Source organism: Schistocerca piceifrons, chromosome 4 (genome assembly GCF_021461385.2).
Source record: "Schistocerca piceifrons isolate TAMUIC-IGC-003096 chromosome 4, iqSchPice1.1, whole genome shotgun sequence".
NCBI lineage: Eukaryota > Metazoa > Arthropoda > Insecta > Orthoptera > Acrididae > Schistocerca > Schistocerca piceifrons.
Genome location: NC_060141.1, coordinates 150,239,443 through 150,254,421, shown reverse-complemented (window position 1 = coordinate 150,254,421; position 14,979 = coordinate 150,239,443). Strand labels below are relative to the sequence as shown.

Below are 14,979 nucleotides of genomic sequence, written 5' to 3'. Positions count from 1 at the left end.
AGAAAACTGAGCTCAAATCGACGGATGTTTTTTTCTCGCTCCATTTGCGAGTGGAACAAGAAACGGAATGACTAGCGGTCCAAGGTACTCTCCGCCATGCAGTCGAAAATTGTACTTGTGCGTCTCATTATGCCACCTGCACAATTTACGTACTGTCGGATCGTTGCTGCTTTCATTTCTTATGTAAGCCAACAGTTGGCGTCAGGAGTAATATTGTCTTATATAGTGGGTGCAACTGTGAAATATTAAACGTCCATAAGTACCGTTTCTACATCTACGTAATTTTCGACTGACAATAGAGAGAAATATGGTCCCATCCTTGCGAAATGATTCAAATTTTTCCTTTCGTAAGTTACCTCTAGAATGTTGTACCAGACTGTTGTTGTTGTTGTTGTTGTGGTCTTCAGTCCTGAGACTGGTTTGATGCAGCTCTCCATGCTGCAGAACCAGACTACGGCAGATATATTCCAAGCCCTCGTCAGCTGAGACAAAGTGCTTTGTAGAGATGATACTTTCAAGCGATGACGGGTCGAAAGTTTTTGGTACTCCCGTGCATATCATCTCAAGCAACAGTTGTTACGGCATCCTTCACTCTGGTTATCTTGTGATCTTTTACTGGTAAGAGAATGCTGTTACATCTAGAGTACGTAACGCCTAACGTATTTTCCGTAGACTATCTGTCACGCGAACTGTTGTCCAGAGTAGTCATATCGACTGTGGGGGACATTAAGAAAGCATAATCCTCAGCATTCGCTTACGCGTACGCCGTATCTAAACCGATAAAGCGTCCGCACACTGTTTCATCATTCATTTCCACGATTGTACAATTAAAGGAAGAAGCATGTAACTCGGTTCCGTGGTGTAGTGGTTATCACGTCTGCTTTACACGCAGAAGGTCCCCGGTTCGATCCCGTGCGGAACCAAGGTTTTTATTTTCTCCTTTTTCTCTTATATACATAGAAATTAGTTACAAAGATACATATTCAGCATTAGATTATACTGGTATCGCTGATTTCTTCGTACTTCTTAGGAAATACACTCCGTGATACGTAAGGGCGCATTCTTCGTTACTTAGCAAGTCTCTAGTAACTGCTCGGAAGAAGATACGCCATGCTTTGATTCCATTCCTCCCACAGTAACTACAGTGATAACTGCTTTGACTGCAAGGTCAATGGAGTTTGGACGAGAAACATTTCAGTGCTTCCAGAATAAGTGTCGCAATCGCGCTTCCGAATCTTGTCTGGTTGGGAATGGTTAGTTTCGCTTATCGAGACGAAGTTCGCTTTCTGTATTATGATGAATTAATTAAACTTTTTCTTTAGGCCCAAGACTGGTTTCTGATAAGATTGCCCCGAAACACAGTAATCACACCCAGACTTCACTGAGTTCAAGCCTTTCACGTGGACTGCTGTACAAAGCCATGAACAGCGTTCCACTCATTACTTGCCTACTGCTTTAAGAGGCGCAGTGAATCGCATTTAATACCGTTGGTCGCGCAGCTCGAGAAAGTCAGCCAAGCGAACCAAAAGACAAACGTGCTTACCTGAAAAATAAAACAAGTGGAGTATTTTTATCTGAACTCAGAATCATCAAGTTACTGTAAACTGTGTACCAGGGAGACCTCACAACTTCTTTCGCATCTTGAGACGTCGATACAATGTTTACGCGAGCATTGTATAGATATTAGCAAAAATGCAACATAATTACTGCTAGTTAGTTTTTAAAATACAGTAAATAATAGTCGGGCAATTAATCAGTACCCTTCCTTTAGCGTCTGCCGATATTATATGCTTTCACGATTTCCATACGGTACGGTGCACAGCCGCAAAAACGGAAGTAACTTCTGACTTCTTCCGCCATATTTTCCATCTGTACGCTTTATACATGTGCTACCACTGCAGTAATCTACTGACCTGTGTTCCCCGCCTTAGCGCTAAGCGAAATACAGGTAGTGGTGGGTGGACACTTCGCTTTATATCGTATAAATTGTAAAATTGTGAAAGTTTGTTGATTAGTGTGGTTTTAAAATAATTGCTTGACAAAAGTACTATTCAAAATTTTGGACAATTTTTTTTTTTTTTCAGATGATGTGTTTATACGAATTGCAGTTTCTTGCAACCTATGCTGAAACGATGAACTAAGCTCTGATGTAAACAACTTATAAGAATGTTTTAAGACAATAATAATATGTTGTTGTTGTTGTGGTCTTCAGTCCTGAGATTGGTTGATGTAGCTCTCCATGCTACTCTTTCTTGTGGAAGCTTCTTCATCTCCCAGTAACTACTGCAACCTACATCCTTCTGAATCTGCTTGGTGTATTCATCTCTTGGTCTCCCTCCACGCTGCCCTTCAATACTAAATTGGCGATCCCTTGATGCCTCAGAACATGTCCTACCAACCGATCCTTTCTTCTAGTCAAGTTGTGCCACAAACTTCTCTTCTCCCCAATCCTATTCAATACCTCCTCATTAGTTATATGATCTACCCATCTAATCTTCAGCATTCTTCTGTAGCACCACATTTCAAAAGCTTCTATTCTCTTCTTGTCCAAACTATTTATCGTCCATGTTTCACTTCCATACATGGCTACACTCCATACAAATACTTTCAGAAACGACTTCCTGACACTTAAATCTATACTCGATGTTAACAAATTTCTCTTCTTCAGAAACGCTTTCCTTGATATTGCCAGTCTACATTTTATATCCTCTCTACTTCGACCATCATCAGTTATTTTGCTCCCCAAATAGCAAAACTCATTTACTACTTTACGTGTCTCATTTCCTAATCTAATTCCCTCAGCATCACCCGAGGCAACTCGACTACATTCCATTATCCTCGTTTTGCTTTTGTTGATGTTCATCTCATATCCTCCTTTCAGGACACTATCCATTCCGTTCAACTGCTCTTCCAAGTCCTTTGCTGTCTCTGACAGAATTACAATGTCATCGGCAAACTTAAAAGTTTTTATTTCTTCTCCATGGATTTTAATACCTACTCCAAATTTTTCTTTTGTTTCCTTCACTGCTTCCTCAATATGCAGATTGAATAACGTCGGGGAGATGTATTCTTATTATTTCTAAAATCTTATGCTTCTGCAGCTCGTTAAAGATGAAGGTGTTTTTAAAAGAGTGTCGTATATTCCTGCAGGAGGTAGTATTGGTCAAAATTAGAAGAAAAGCCCTAAAATTAAATGTCCGGAAACCAATATCTGTTGAGATACGGCTCGTTTTACTTGTGAAGACTGACGTGCAGTATCCGACAGTGTAGGTCGTCTTACTGTTGCAGTTCACTACGCGATGGAGGAAGTTAACCTTGCAAAAAGACAACGGCTCTGGTTTAAGCACGACAGGCCACCACCTCATTTTCTATGGATCGTGCGACAGTACCTCATCGCAACGTGTCACTGGTGATGCATTGATTGATCGAGAAGTGCAGTAGCATCACCTCCCCGTTCATCAGACATGAATCCGTTGGATTTCTGGCTGTGGGAACATCTGAAGATATTGGTATATGCCCAACCCGTTGACACTGTGCAGACATTGCAGGACGTGGGATCTGCGTGAATCACTGCGAAGAAGGGCTGAAGGATGTGTCAGCAAGCGTGGTAACCAATTGCAGCACTGTGTGTAATGTATACCTGATTAAAGAAGACGGATGAGACCCATTTCTCAACACGTATCGGGTTCCGGACATAATCTCGAACACAGAGGAAAAAAAAAAAAAAAAAAGGCCCCACGAAGTAATTGTCCAAATGGGGCGAAAGTCGGTAGATGTCATGTAAGAGCTTCACAATTTGAGCAAGTCAATAACACGCTGGCCCACCTCTGGTCCTGTTACTGGGCTTGGCTTTGACTGATAAAAGTTGTTGGATGTCCTCTTGAGGGATGTCGTGCGAAATGCCGTCCAATTGGTGTGCTAAATCGTCAAAATCCCGAGATGGTTGGAAGGCCCTGCCCATAATGCTCCAAACGTTTCTCAGTTGGGGAGAGATCCGGCGATCTTGCTGGCCAAGACGGGCAGTAGAAATTTTCGTCGTGTTCGCGCGGGCATTATCTTGCTGAAATGTATGGCCAGGGTGGGTTGCCATGAAGGGCAACACAATATATGTGGTCGATGTACCGCTGTGCTTTAAGGGTGTCGTGGATGACACCCAGGGTACTACAACGAAATGAAAATGAAATACCATCCCAGACCATCACTCTTGGTTGTCGGGCCGTATGAGACAATCAATCTCACTGCTGTCGGGAGTTTTTCCAGACAGGTCGTCGTTGGTCATTGTGGCTCAGTTCGAAGTATGACTCATCATAATTCTGCTCCAGTCAATTAGGTTCTAGGCGAAAACGTGTCTGGAGACGCCCTGGACAGTGGTTGGGTACCGACCTGACTGTCATCCGTCGTACGGGTCGACAACCAGGTGACGTTTTCTACGCCCCCTTTTGTTGTCCTTCATCGCAAACCATCCTGGAATTACACTGAAGCAAGATAATGCCCGTCCGCACACGGGCGGGAGTTTGCACTGGTTGTCTTCATGCTGCCAAACACTACATTGGCCAGCAAGGTAGCCGGATCCCTCTCCAATTGAGAACGTTTGGAACATTCTGGACAGGGCCCTTCAAACAGCTCGGAATTTTGACGTTCTAACGCACACGTTGGACAGAATTTGGCACGATATACCTCAGAAGCACATCCAACAGCTCTGTCAATCATTTCCAAGCCGAATAACAGCTTGCATAAGGGCCAGAGGTGGACCAACGCGTTATTAACCGGCTCGTTTCGTGAACACCTTTCTCTTGACTAAATCAATCATTTTTTCTGAAACTTTAATCATATGTTGTCTGTATATGTATATCACATCTAACAATGTCCGTCCCATTCGGATAATTTCTTCGTGATGTGTCGTTCTTTTTGTATCAGAGTGTGTCATTACAGGAATTTTCCTTCTATTCTTGAAGTCTACCTGCTGTAGCAATATGTGATACTTTATTTTAAACCCTAGTATTTGGGAAAAGATGACAGTCAGTACAAAATCTATGACCAACCCCAAAACCGAATCCTAGATCTGCTCTGAAAGGCGTCGTAAGGGAAAAGATTAGATGAAATAAAACTTCTACGAGCCATTTGGTAGTGCAGAGTTGAACATAGGTTGGAGAGATCTGCATCCAGCAATGGATGGCACATGGCTGATGGTAACGAGTGTAGACGATAAATCACAAGCTGTGGATCGATGTTTGGAGACCAGAAAGTGGGAGTTTATGGAGGATCGTGCTAAAGGCTTTGCTCGCTTTGGTAGACCCCTGCAGCCTCCGAAATGAAGCAATCCTTCACAGCGCCGCGGACTCTCTTAGAGATTCAACGAGGAGACCAGCGGTCGGGCATTAGCATCGGCGTTCGCCGATCGGAAGCTAAAAACTTTCGGCCACTAGGAGAGTCGACGCTGCGACGGCCAAAATTGGAATCAATTGTGCTGCGTTTAGCGGCTGCCGGCGTTTGACGACATATAAAGGCACGCGGAGCGACGACGTCTCAAAAAGACGGGCCCTCTGCTGATGCGGCCATAAATCTTTCCCTGGTGGCGACGACAGCCGTAGATGAAGCTCCAATGGCCGATCCTCGGCCAATGTGGAGGACCATCGGACCGTGTGCCATTACCTTAAACGGCGTTTAGGGAATGTGATGCCCACGTGATGTGCTACAAATTTATTACTGATAAAAGACAGCTTTTTGAGGAGTACATTTATTTGTATTGTTGTTTCTACTTGGTTTTGTAGGGTTAAAAACAGGAAAAAAACTAACTGCTGTTTTGTTAATGGAGCTGATAAGAGAAAACATTATGAGCATCTCTTTAAAAGTGTGTTGGACTCCATTTGAAACGCAGTACAGCAATGATTCTACGTACATGGATTCGACAAGTCTTTAGTAGATTTCCGAAGATACGTAGCACTAAATGTATACGCACAGATCACGTAATTCCAGAAATTACGAGACAGAACTTCCTGCGCCCGGAGCTGGCACACGACAGCATTCCAGGTTTGGTCCCTCGGGTTCGGATAACGCGAATTTGGTGGCCAAGACATCAACGTGAATTTAGTATCATCCTCCTCAAACCACTTTAGGACGATTCTGGCGTTGTGACGCAGTCAGTTATCCTGCCGGAAGATGCCATCTAAACTGCGTAAGACATCAGTAGTGAACATACAGTTGGTTCGCAATAAACTTCACGTAGTTTTATGGTGCCTTCAGTTAGTAACATAGGTCCTACGAAAACCCAGCTGAATGTCCCCCAGAGCATAATACCCCCTCCACCGGCCAGCATTCTTGGCGCGGTGCAACTTCCGAGAAGACATTCGCCTAGATGGCATATACTGACACGACTATCGATTCGATGCAACCAGAAAACTTATTCATCTGACCAGGCGACAAGTTTACATTGGTCCACGGTCGAGTCTCCATGATCACGTGCCTACTGTCACGTCTACTGCTTTGCGGAGCGTGAAAATCTCCGACCTCCACTTTCAGTGACAAGGAGCGGAAGTCCCGTATCTTGTCGCCTACTCGTACTTTCACCGTGCTTCAACCACTTTCCATAAACGCTCACGGCAATAGGATACGAACAGTCGCCAGTTTCGCCGTCCCCGAAATGCCGGTTCCCAGCGCCGGGCCATAACAATCTACACCTTTGTCAAATTCGTGCGTGCCAGTGGAGTCCCCCATTTCCGGCCCGTACGGCATTAGAAAGATTCCCCTTCTGTCTCTGCTTCGGTTATGCAGAGTGGTCAGAAATAGCCTGAAAAGCTTGTAAGGGTGTTTCAGGGTAGACTGTGCTGACAAATACTGTTGAGAAGAAAATTCGATTCGCTGCGTCGTTTCCGAGTTAATTAGCATTTATATTAGCCAATCAGGCCGTTGCGCGTGCATATTCAGGCAGCCTGTCGCAGACTGTACCGTCTAACGCCTAGTCGTTTGGTTTCCTAAATCCTGCAAGAGAGCGATATAACAATAAGACATTGGACGGTAGTAAAGATCGAACCCGAGTCAAAGGCTGTGCAATCTGGTGCGCTATCATCTACCCTATGAGAATAACTGACACAAACAGTATTTGGCTGGCCGTTTGAATTTGGGCACACAAAGGCCTGATTGCCTATCTTCAATGCTAGTTAACTCGGAAACGGCACAACGTATCGAATTTTTTTCTGAATATTATTTCCCAGAACAGCCTACCGTGCAACAGTCTTACAAGCTTTCCAGACTGCTTCTGGCCACCATGTACACACCTCACGGTGGACAGTGGTCATAATGTTTTGGCTCAATAGTGTATGTCGTTCAGTAAGACCACATCCCCACGTTTCGTGACGGGTACGTTTACGAAGCGCGGAAGCGTCACTGAGATTCACTATTAAAAACAGTTTTGATCACGATTTATTTATTATTGTGACCGCTTTCGACAACTACAGTGGTCATCTTCAGACCATTGAGTAGGAACCTCTTTCTGCTGGAGAATCACTACTCAAGAGATGTTCATAGAACTCCAGAAGCAGGCATTACAAGAGAGATACTGTACGCCGTAGTTTACTGTTGATATTCCGCCAGCGGACGTACTAAGAAGAGTCAGGAGATCTATTACATTCCCATGCGTGCATTCTTCTAAAAGATCGTAACAGCAAAGAAGTAAAATTCGAACTTGTCCTTTATCAAGTGTACTAATGTAGAATTTGGGCTGTACCACTGTGGATTTTTCCGGTTCGACGATATCTAGTAAAGTATGCTACATGATATGTTACGTATGAATGTTAACGGTTTGATAGTAGTAGCTATTTGATACAAAACCACAAAGTGTTTGTTTTGTATTATCTTTGTTACATGAGTGACACAGAGATCGGACGAAAGTTGACGGTTGTTCTTCTCGCGACACGGGGATTTTGCGTCATGGATTAACTCTTCACCAGGTCGACAGCCACCTGCAACAAGAATCCCGAGGCTACGCAATACCTCCTGCGGAGATTATTAATAAATACACACTGCAAAACTAGTAACGTTACTGTTAATATCATTAGCTGATGCTCAGGCTACGATGAACGTTTATATGTTGCTCATTGCTGAAAGCTGTTATAAATACGCGGCATTATTTTGTACTCTTTGATGACAACATGAAGAGTGTGTGAGGATAAAAAATATTCTTTGAGTTGCAACTGTTTTTGAAGGCACGCATGAGAAGTTATACTAAAATAGTCTCTTGTTAAATGATGACTCAAATAAGTGTTCGCATCTAAATCAAATTTAATAGCCAAGAATTGAGGAAAGTGATCTAAACAATGTTATCTTTCGTTTTTGAAAGAGATCGAATAAATTTATTTTAATTGAGTAATAAGTGTTTCATAGTACAGTAATTTACTGTTGAGAAGGAAAGGAAAAATATTTTTCACTTAATTAAAAATACCAAGAAAAGGAAAAATGAAATGCATTAAAGTTTATCGTGGAATAATAGCACGTAATTCAGAGATCCAGTGTATTTAGGTGACACCGAGTTAGTACTCTATTAAATATAATCGCCAGATATCTGAGCAACACGACAATCAACTACTGTGATAACCGTTGTGTGAAGTCATTATACGCTTTCACCCCTGTTCTAACGAAGACGAACCTGCAAACTAATAAATAGAAATATATAGTGATGTACACGTAGCTGTGCACAGTCGACGAAAATATTTTTATATATAATCAATCGTAATGAAGTGTCAAAGCTACGTTTAAAATGAAGACACCACACAAGACAATGAACATTCCCACAAACATGTCTTGGCGGTGGGAGAATTGAGGGGTCTGCCCATTGAAGTGTTGGGAACACCATCCCATTCCCCACATTTAGCTCTCTGAGAGTTCCATCTCTTCGCAAAACTTGAAAGTCTTCCTTCCTGGCCAGCGTTGTTCTTCCAACCGTGAAGCGATTGCTACTGTAGACGAGTATTTTTGAGCTCTTCCATAGGAATACTACAAATATGGATCAGTGTCACTGGAAAACCGCTGGATGAAGAGTATCCATGTCAAAAGAGAAAATGTTGGAATATAAAAGTTTTTTGAAAATATAAATCTCATTTGTACTATCAGGCCGATAACTTCTTATGACAATCTACGTTGTCTGCACTTAACTGCTCGCCCATCGTCACTGGTCGGTATTGATGAAACTTGTCGAAACTTAAGCGCACTGCTGAAGGTCCAAAAAGTGTCACACACTTATACGTGAATTTGCTGTTAAGTAATGTGATGTAATCAATAGAGCTAGACGTATTTCTGCGTCTGTATACCGTGACTGCGCAACCAGCCGTTTCAAAAGCCATACGTACTTGCAAAGCTATCTTTTAACCACAGACTCACACGCTGTAAATCGTTTCATTGCCAGCATGATATACATACTGAGCTGAAAAGTGAAGTAGAATGCTGGTGTTCATCTCATTTAATCGAAGAATAAAAGCTATTTTAACAGATTAATCTGAAGATAGTACGGAAGCTGAGCTTCTCAAATAGTGCAAAAAGTCTAGTAGGAATTTAATATTCTAGATACGGAGGAAGCAGATAATTTATCGGGGACAACTGTCATTGTTCATTCCGTAGGAGACAAGAAGAGCCGTACAGATGCCACGTGTATTTAATTACGTCGTAAAACGCGTTTTTATGGTGCGTATAATGTTGATTTACTTGAGCCTGGAGGCGTGCCGCTCCCCTGGAGAAGACAAAAAGCACGGACCCGCCGCACTCACGTGTGGTGTCGGTACTCGGTAGCTCACCACTAGGGGCCTTGTCCCACACTGTGAAGCGCGGCAGACTGCAGCCAAAGAACTGATACATTCTAGCGCTTGCTCAAGGAGCTTCACAGTGTGATAGCAGTGTAGGAAAATTGTTTTGTGTAGTGAAGTTTCAAGTAGGAGACTGGCGTGACCTACACGTTTTATCGAATCACATCGGCTGTATCGTTACATACAGATACGGCCAGGGGAGACCACTTAACACGTTCTCGAGCCACTGGCCAAGGAATTGAAGACACAGCTTGTGATGAATTTCAACGACAGTTCGGTGTTTCTTTTCAGGAACTATGGGGCACTCGTGGTTAGGTGTACAGATAGGAAAGTCGGCGTTCTTTGGGCATTAAGAAGAAGGAGAGAAAAAACACAGACTGCTGTATTTTTACTGTGGCTCTCGATCTGATTATATTGTGCTATTGTTGAATAAGCCCGGATGATGGAAAGCTATGGCATTTCTCTGATTTCTTAGGTGGAGTCTTTTAGCTATATCATCAACCATTTCCCTTTCTTTGTTTATGCAGATGTAACAGACGAAAATGTTTGAAGTTGTGTCATGAACGTATAAGAATAAACGAGTAGGAGGAAACAAAACGAAAGCTCTTGCACTAATAGAAAAAAAGTAATAGGAAATAACCCGTTTTGGAAACATAAAGATCTGACGACTAATTACGTTCGTAATTCTTGAGATGTGAAACTTATTGACAGAATAAAACTGAGTGTCGGGTAGAGACTCGTACCCGGATCGTGACCTAACGCGCTTGTATGACTTTTTAAAAGGGTAGGAAAATGAATGAAACTGTCAAACGGGCACCGCAGTGCAACAAGCAAGCTCAGTCGATTGGAATATCGCCCACAATTTGATTCAAATTTCGCTCTAGAACAAACTTTCAGTCTGGGAGGACGTTTTATAAAATCCTGAGTGGAAATGTTCATTCCATAGACTTCTTTTATGTTGTTATGGTGGTCTTCAGTCCAGAGACTGGTTTGATGCACCTCTCCATGCTACTCTATCCTGTGCAAGCTTCTTCATCTCCCAGTACTTACTACAGCCTACATACTTCTGAATCTGTTTAGTGTATTCATCTCTACGATGTTTACCCCCCACACTGACCTCCAATACTAAATTGGTGATCCCTTGATGCCTCAGAATATGCCCTACCAACTGATCCCTTCTTCTAGTCAAGTTGCGCCACAAATTTCTCTTCTCTCCAATTCTATTAAATACCTCCTCATTAGTTATGTGATCTAGGCCATCTAACCTTCAGCATTCTTCTGTAGCACTACATTTCGAAAGCTTCTATTCTCATCTTGTCCAAACTATTTATCGTCCACGTTTCACTCCCATACATTGCTAAACTCAGTACAAATACTTTCAGAAACGATTTCCTGACACTATACTCGATGTTAACAAATTTCTCTTCTTCAGAAACGCTTTCCTTGCCATTGCCAGTCTACATTTTATATCCTCTCTACTTCGACCAGCATCAGTTACTTTGCTCCCCAATTAGCAAAACTCATTTACTACTTTAAGCGTCTCTTTCCTAATCTAATTCCCGCAGCGTCACCCGATTTAATTCGACTACAGTGCATTATCTTCGTTTTGTTGAAGTTCACCTTATATCCTCCTTTCAAGACACTGTCCATTCCGCTCAGCACCTCTTCCAGGTCCTTTGCTGTCTCTGACAGAATTACAATGTCATCGGCGAACTTCAAAGTTTTTATTTCTTCTGCATGGATTTTAATTCCTACTCCGAATTTTTCTTTTGTTTCCTTTACTGCTTGCTCAGTATACAGATTGAATAACATCGAGGATAGGCTACAACCCTGTCTCACTCCCTTCCCAACCACTGCTTCCCTTTCATGCCCCTCGATTCTTATAACTGCCATCAGGTTTCTGTACAAATTTTAAATAGCCTTTCGCTCCCTGTATTTTACCCCTGCCACCTTCAGAATTTGAAAGAGAGTATTTCAGTCAACATTGTCAAAAGCTTTCTCTAAGTCTACAAATACTTTTATATAATAATTCCTTAAGAGGGATACGTGTAAGCTGATCGTGACTGAAAATATATTACTCTTTAGACATTTTCTTGTCATTATAAGCTTTGTTTCTAATGACGGACTAACTTGTACTACAGAATAGGAGTCCCTTTACTTTCGTCCTATCACCCAGCCAAGTATGGACTATATCAGAGAGCGACCTATGGCGTATTCCCCCTGCGAGTCTATTTCGGCGATTGTCCTTCAATGTCTGAAGTCCTAGGCGTTGGATTGAGGATTAATTCTGACATTCCTTTCCTTGCGAGATGGTGGCAGTTTCGGTTGTCTTCAGCAGCGGACTGCGTCAGAATATTTCTTAATTAAGTCGAAGCAAGGCACCTATAACAGATAACATTCTTTCAGAACTATTCAGATGATACCATGATAAAACTGTTTCAGCTCTTATGCAAGCTGTATGAGAGGGTTGACATAGCCTGTGACTTCACGATGAATGTAATAGTTCCTTTTCGAGAAAAGATGGCTGCTAACAGATATGAGTATTGCCAAACCATCAGTTCAACGTCTAGATTGCAAAACACTGACATGAATTATTTACGTAGGCTCACCTCGGGGAAAATCAGTGTACGCTCCGGAGCGATGAAGTATCGCGCAGGATTATTGACAACTTGAACAGAGAGTCTAAGGACATGAAAGGCAAACAGTAATTGAAAAGAGGTTTAGACTGAGTTGTAGCCTATCCCTGCTGCTGTTCAATCTTTATTTTAGATAAATAGTTAAGGGAACCAGTAAGAAACTTGTAAGCGGAATTAAAATTCAGCGAGAAATAAATTTTTGAGGTTGTTTGTGACACCGTAGTTCTGTTAGAGACGGTATATAACTTGGAAGATCAGTTGAAGGGAATGGCAGTGTCTTGAAAGAAGAATATAAGATATACATGGACGAAGCAAAACACATGAATGGAACGTAGACGAATTAAATGAAGTGATGCTGAAGGAATTACGTCTGTGTTGCTGTTTGGGAGACAAAGTAAATGACGATAGCTAAAGTAGAGAGGACATAAAGCGCAGCCTGGCAGTAGCAACAAAAGTATTTTTAAAAAAGTTAGAAAGTCTTTTCCGAAGGAAAACTCTTTAATAGAGTGTAGCCTTAGATCGGAGTGAAAGACGGACGCCAAAACATTTAAAACAAGAAGAGAACAGAAGGACTTCAAACGTGGCGTTACAGAAGAATGCCGAATATTATATGGGTAGATTGGATAACTGTGGAAAAGGTGCTGAATCGAACTGGGGAGATAAGAAGTTTATGGCACATCTTGTCTAAAGGAAGGGGTCGGTTGATAGGATGCATTTTGATGCATCAACGAATCAGCAGTTTGATAACAGGAGGAAGTGTGGGATGTAATAATTGTAGAGGGGGACCAACATTCGAATACAGTAAGCAGGTTTGAATCTAACATATTGCGGGGATTATGCAGAGATGAAGAATTCTGCAGGACTGATTGGCGTGGAGAGATTATCGAACTATTCTTCGTATTGAAGACCACAACAACACCGGAAGATTGACTAGCTAGCTCTTGTGCGGAGACCTTTGGTGTAGGGACAGAGTGCTGGGCGTGGATCCCCCACGTGGGGCCACACAGCGGGGGTGATGCCCTCTCAAAGGGAAAGCTGGAACTGGGCGCACGTGCAGGCCAGGACTCCGCCAGCTCTGGGGACCCTGGTACTTGACCCGCGCAGCCACGCCTCGATCCCTTCTCCCTTTCATGTCCGCCGCGACACGACACGCTTTCGTAGCCAACAGCACTGCCACTTTGTCCCTTAAGGCTGAGGATTGACTACATTGATGGCTTAACAAATGGTTGGTTCACGTCATATTTAACACAAGGAATGCCGAAATATATACTGAATAATTCAACTGAGGACGGTTTGCGACTACCTCCTGAATGTGGCGGTGGCCTACAGCGACAGTTATAAAGGGTGTTACAAAAAGGTACGGCCAAACTTTCAGGAAACATTCCTCACACACACAAAGAAAGAAAATATGTTATGTGGACACGTGTCCGCAAACGCTTACTTTCCATGTTAGAGCTCATTTTATTATTTCTCTTCAAAGAACATTAATCATGGAATGGAAACACACAGTAACAAACGTACCAGCGTAAATTCAAACATTTTGTTACAGGAAATGTTCAAAATGTCCTCCGTTAGCGAGGATACATGCATCCACCCTCCGTCGCATGGAATCCCTGATGCGCTGATGCAGCCCTGGAGAATGGCGTATTGTATCACAGCCGTCCACAATACGAGCACGAAGAGTCTCTACATTTGGTACCGGGGTTGCGTAGACAAGAGCTTTCAAATGCCCCCGTAAATGAAAGTCAAGAAGGTTGAGGTCAGGAGAAAGTGGAGGCCATGGAATTGGTCCGCCTCTACCAATCCATCGGTCACCGAATCTGTTGTTGAGAAGCGTCCGAACACTTCGACTGAAATGTGCAGGAGCTCCATCGTGCATGAACCACATGTTGTGTCGTACTTGTAAAGGCACATGTTCTAGCGGCACAGGTAGAGTATCCCGTATGAAATCATGATAACGTGCTCCATTGAGCGTAGGTGGAAGAACATGGGGCCCAATCAAGACATCACCAACAATGCCTGCCCAAACGTTCACAGAAAATCTGTGTTGATGACGTGATTGCACAATTGCGTGCGGATTCTCGTCAGCCCACACATGTTGATTGTGAAAATTTACAGTTTGATCACGTTGGAATGAAGCCTCATCCGTAAAGAGAACATTGCACTGAAATGAGGATTGACACATTGATGGATGAACCATTCGCAGAAGTGTACCCGTGGAGGCCAATGAGCTGCTGACAGTGCCTGCAAACGCTGTACATGGTATGGAAACAACTGGTTCTCCCGTAGCACTCTCCATACAGTGACGTGGTCAACGTTACCTTGTACAGCAGCAACTTCTCTGACGCTGACATTAGGGTTATCATCAACTGCACGAAGAATTGCCTCGTCCATTGCAGGTGTCCTCGTCGTTCTAGGTCTTCCCCAGTCGCGAGTCATAGGCTGGAATGTTCCGTGCTCCCTAAGACGCCGATCAATTGCTTCGAACGTCTTTCCGTCGGGACACCTTCGTTCTGGAAATCTGTCTCGATACAAACGTACCGCGCCACGGC

General features: G+C 43.0%; 1 non-coding gene across 1 annotated transcript; it reads left to right on the top strand.

The window, feature by feature from the left end:
* Positions 1–850: 850 nt before the first annotated feature.
* Trnav-uac lies at positions 851–923 on the top strand. Its single transcript has one exon. It is a non-coding gene; the product is annotated as a tRNA-Val (tRNA).
* The last annotated feature ends 14,056 nt before the right edge of the window (positions 924–14,979 follow it).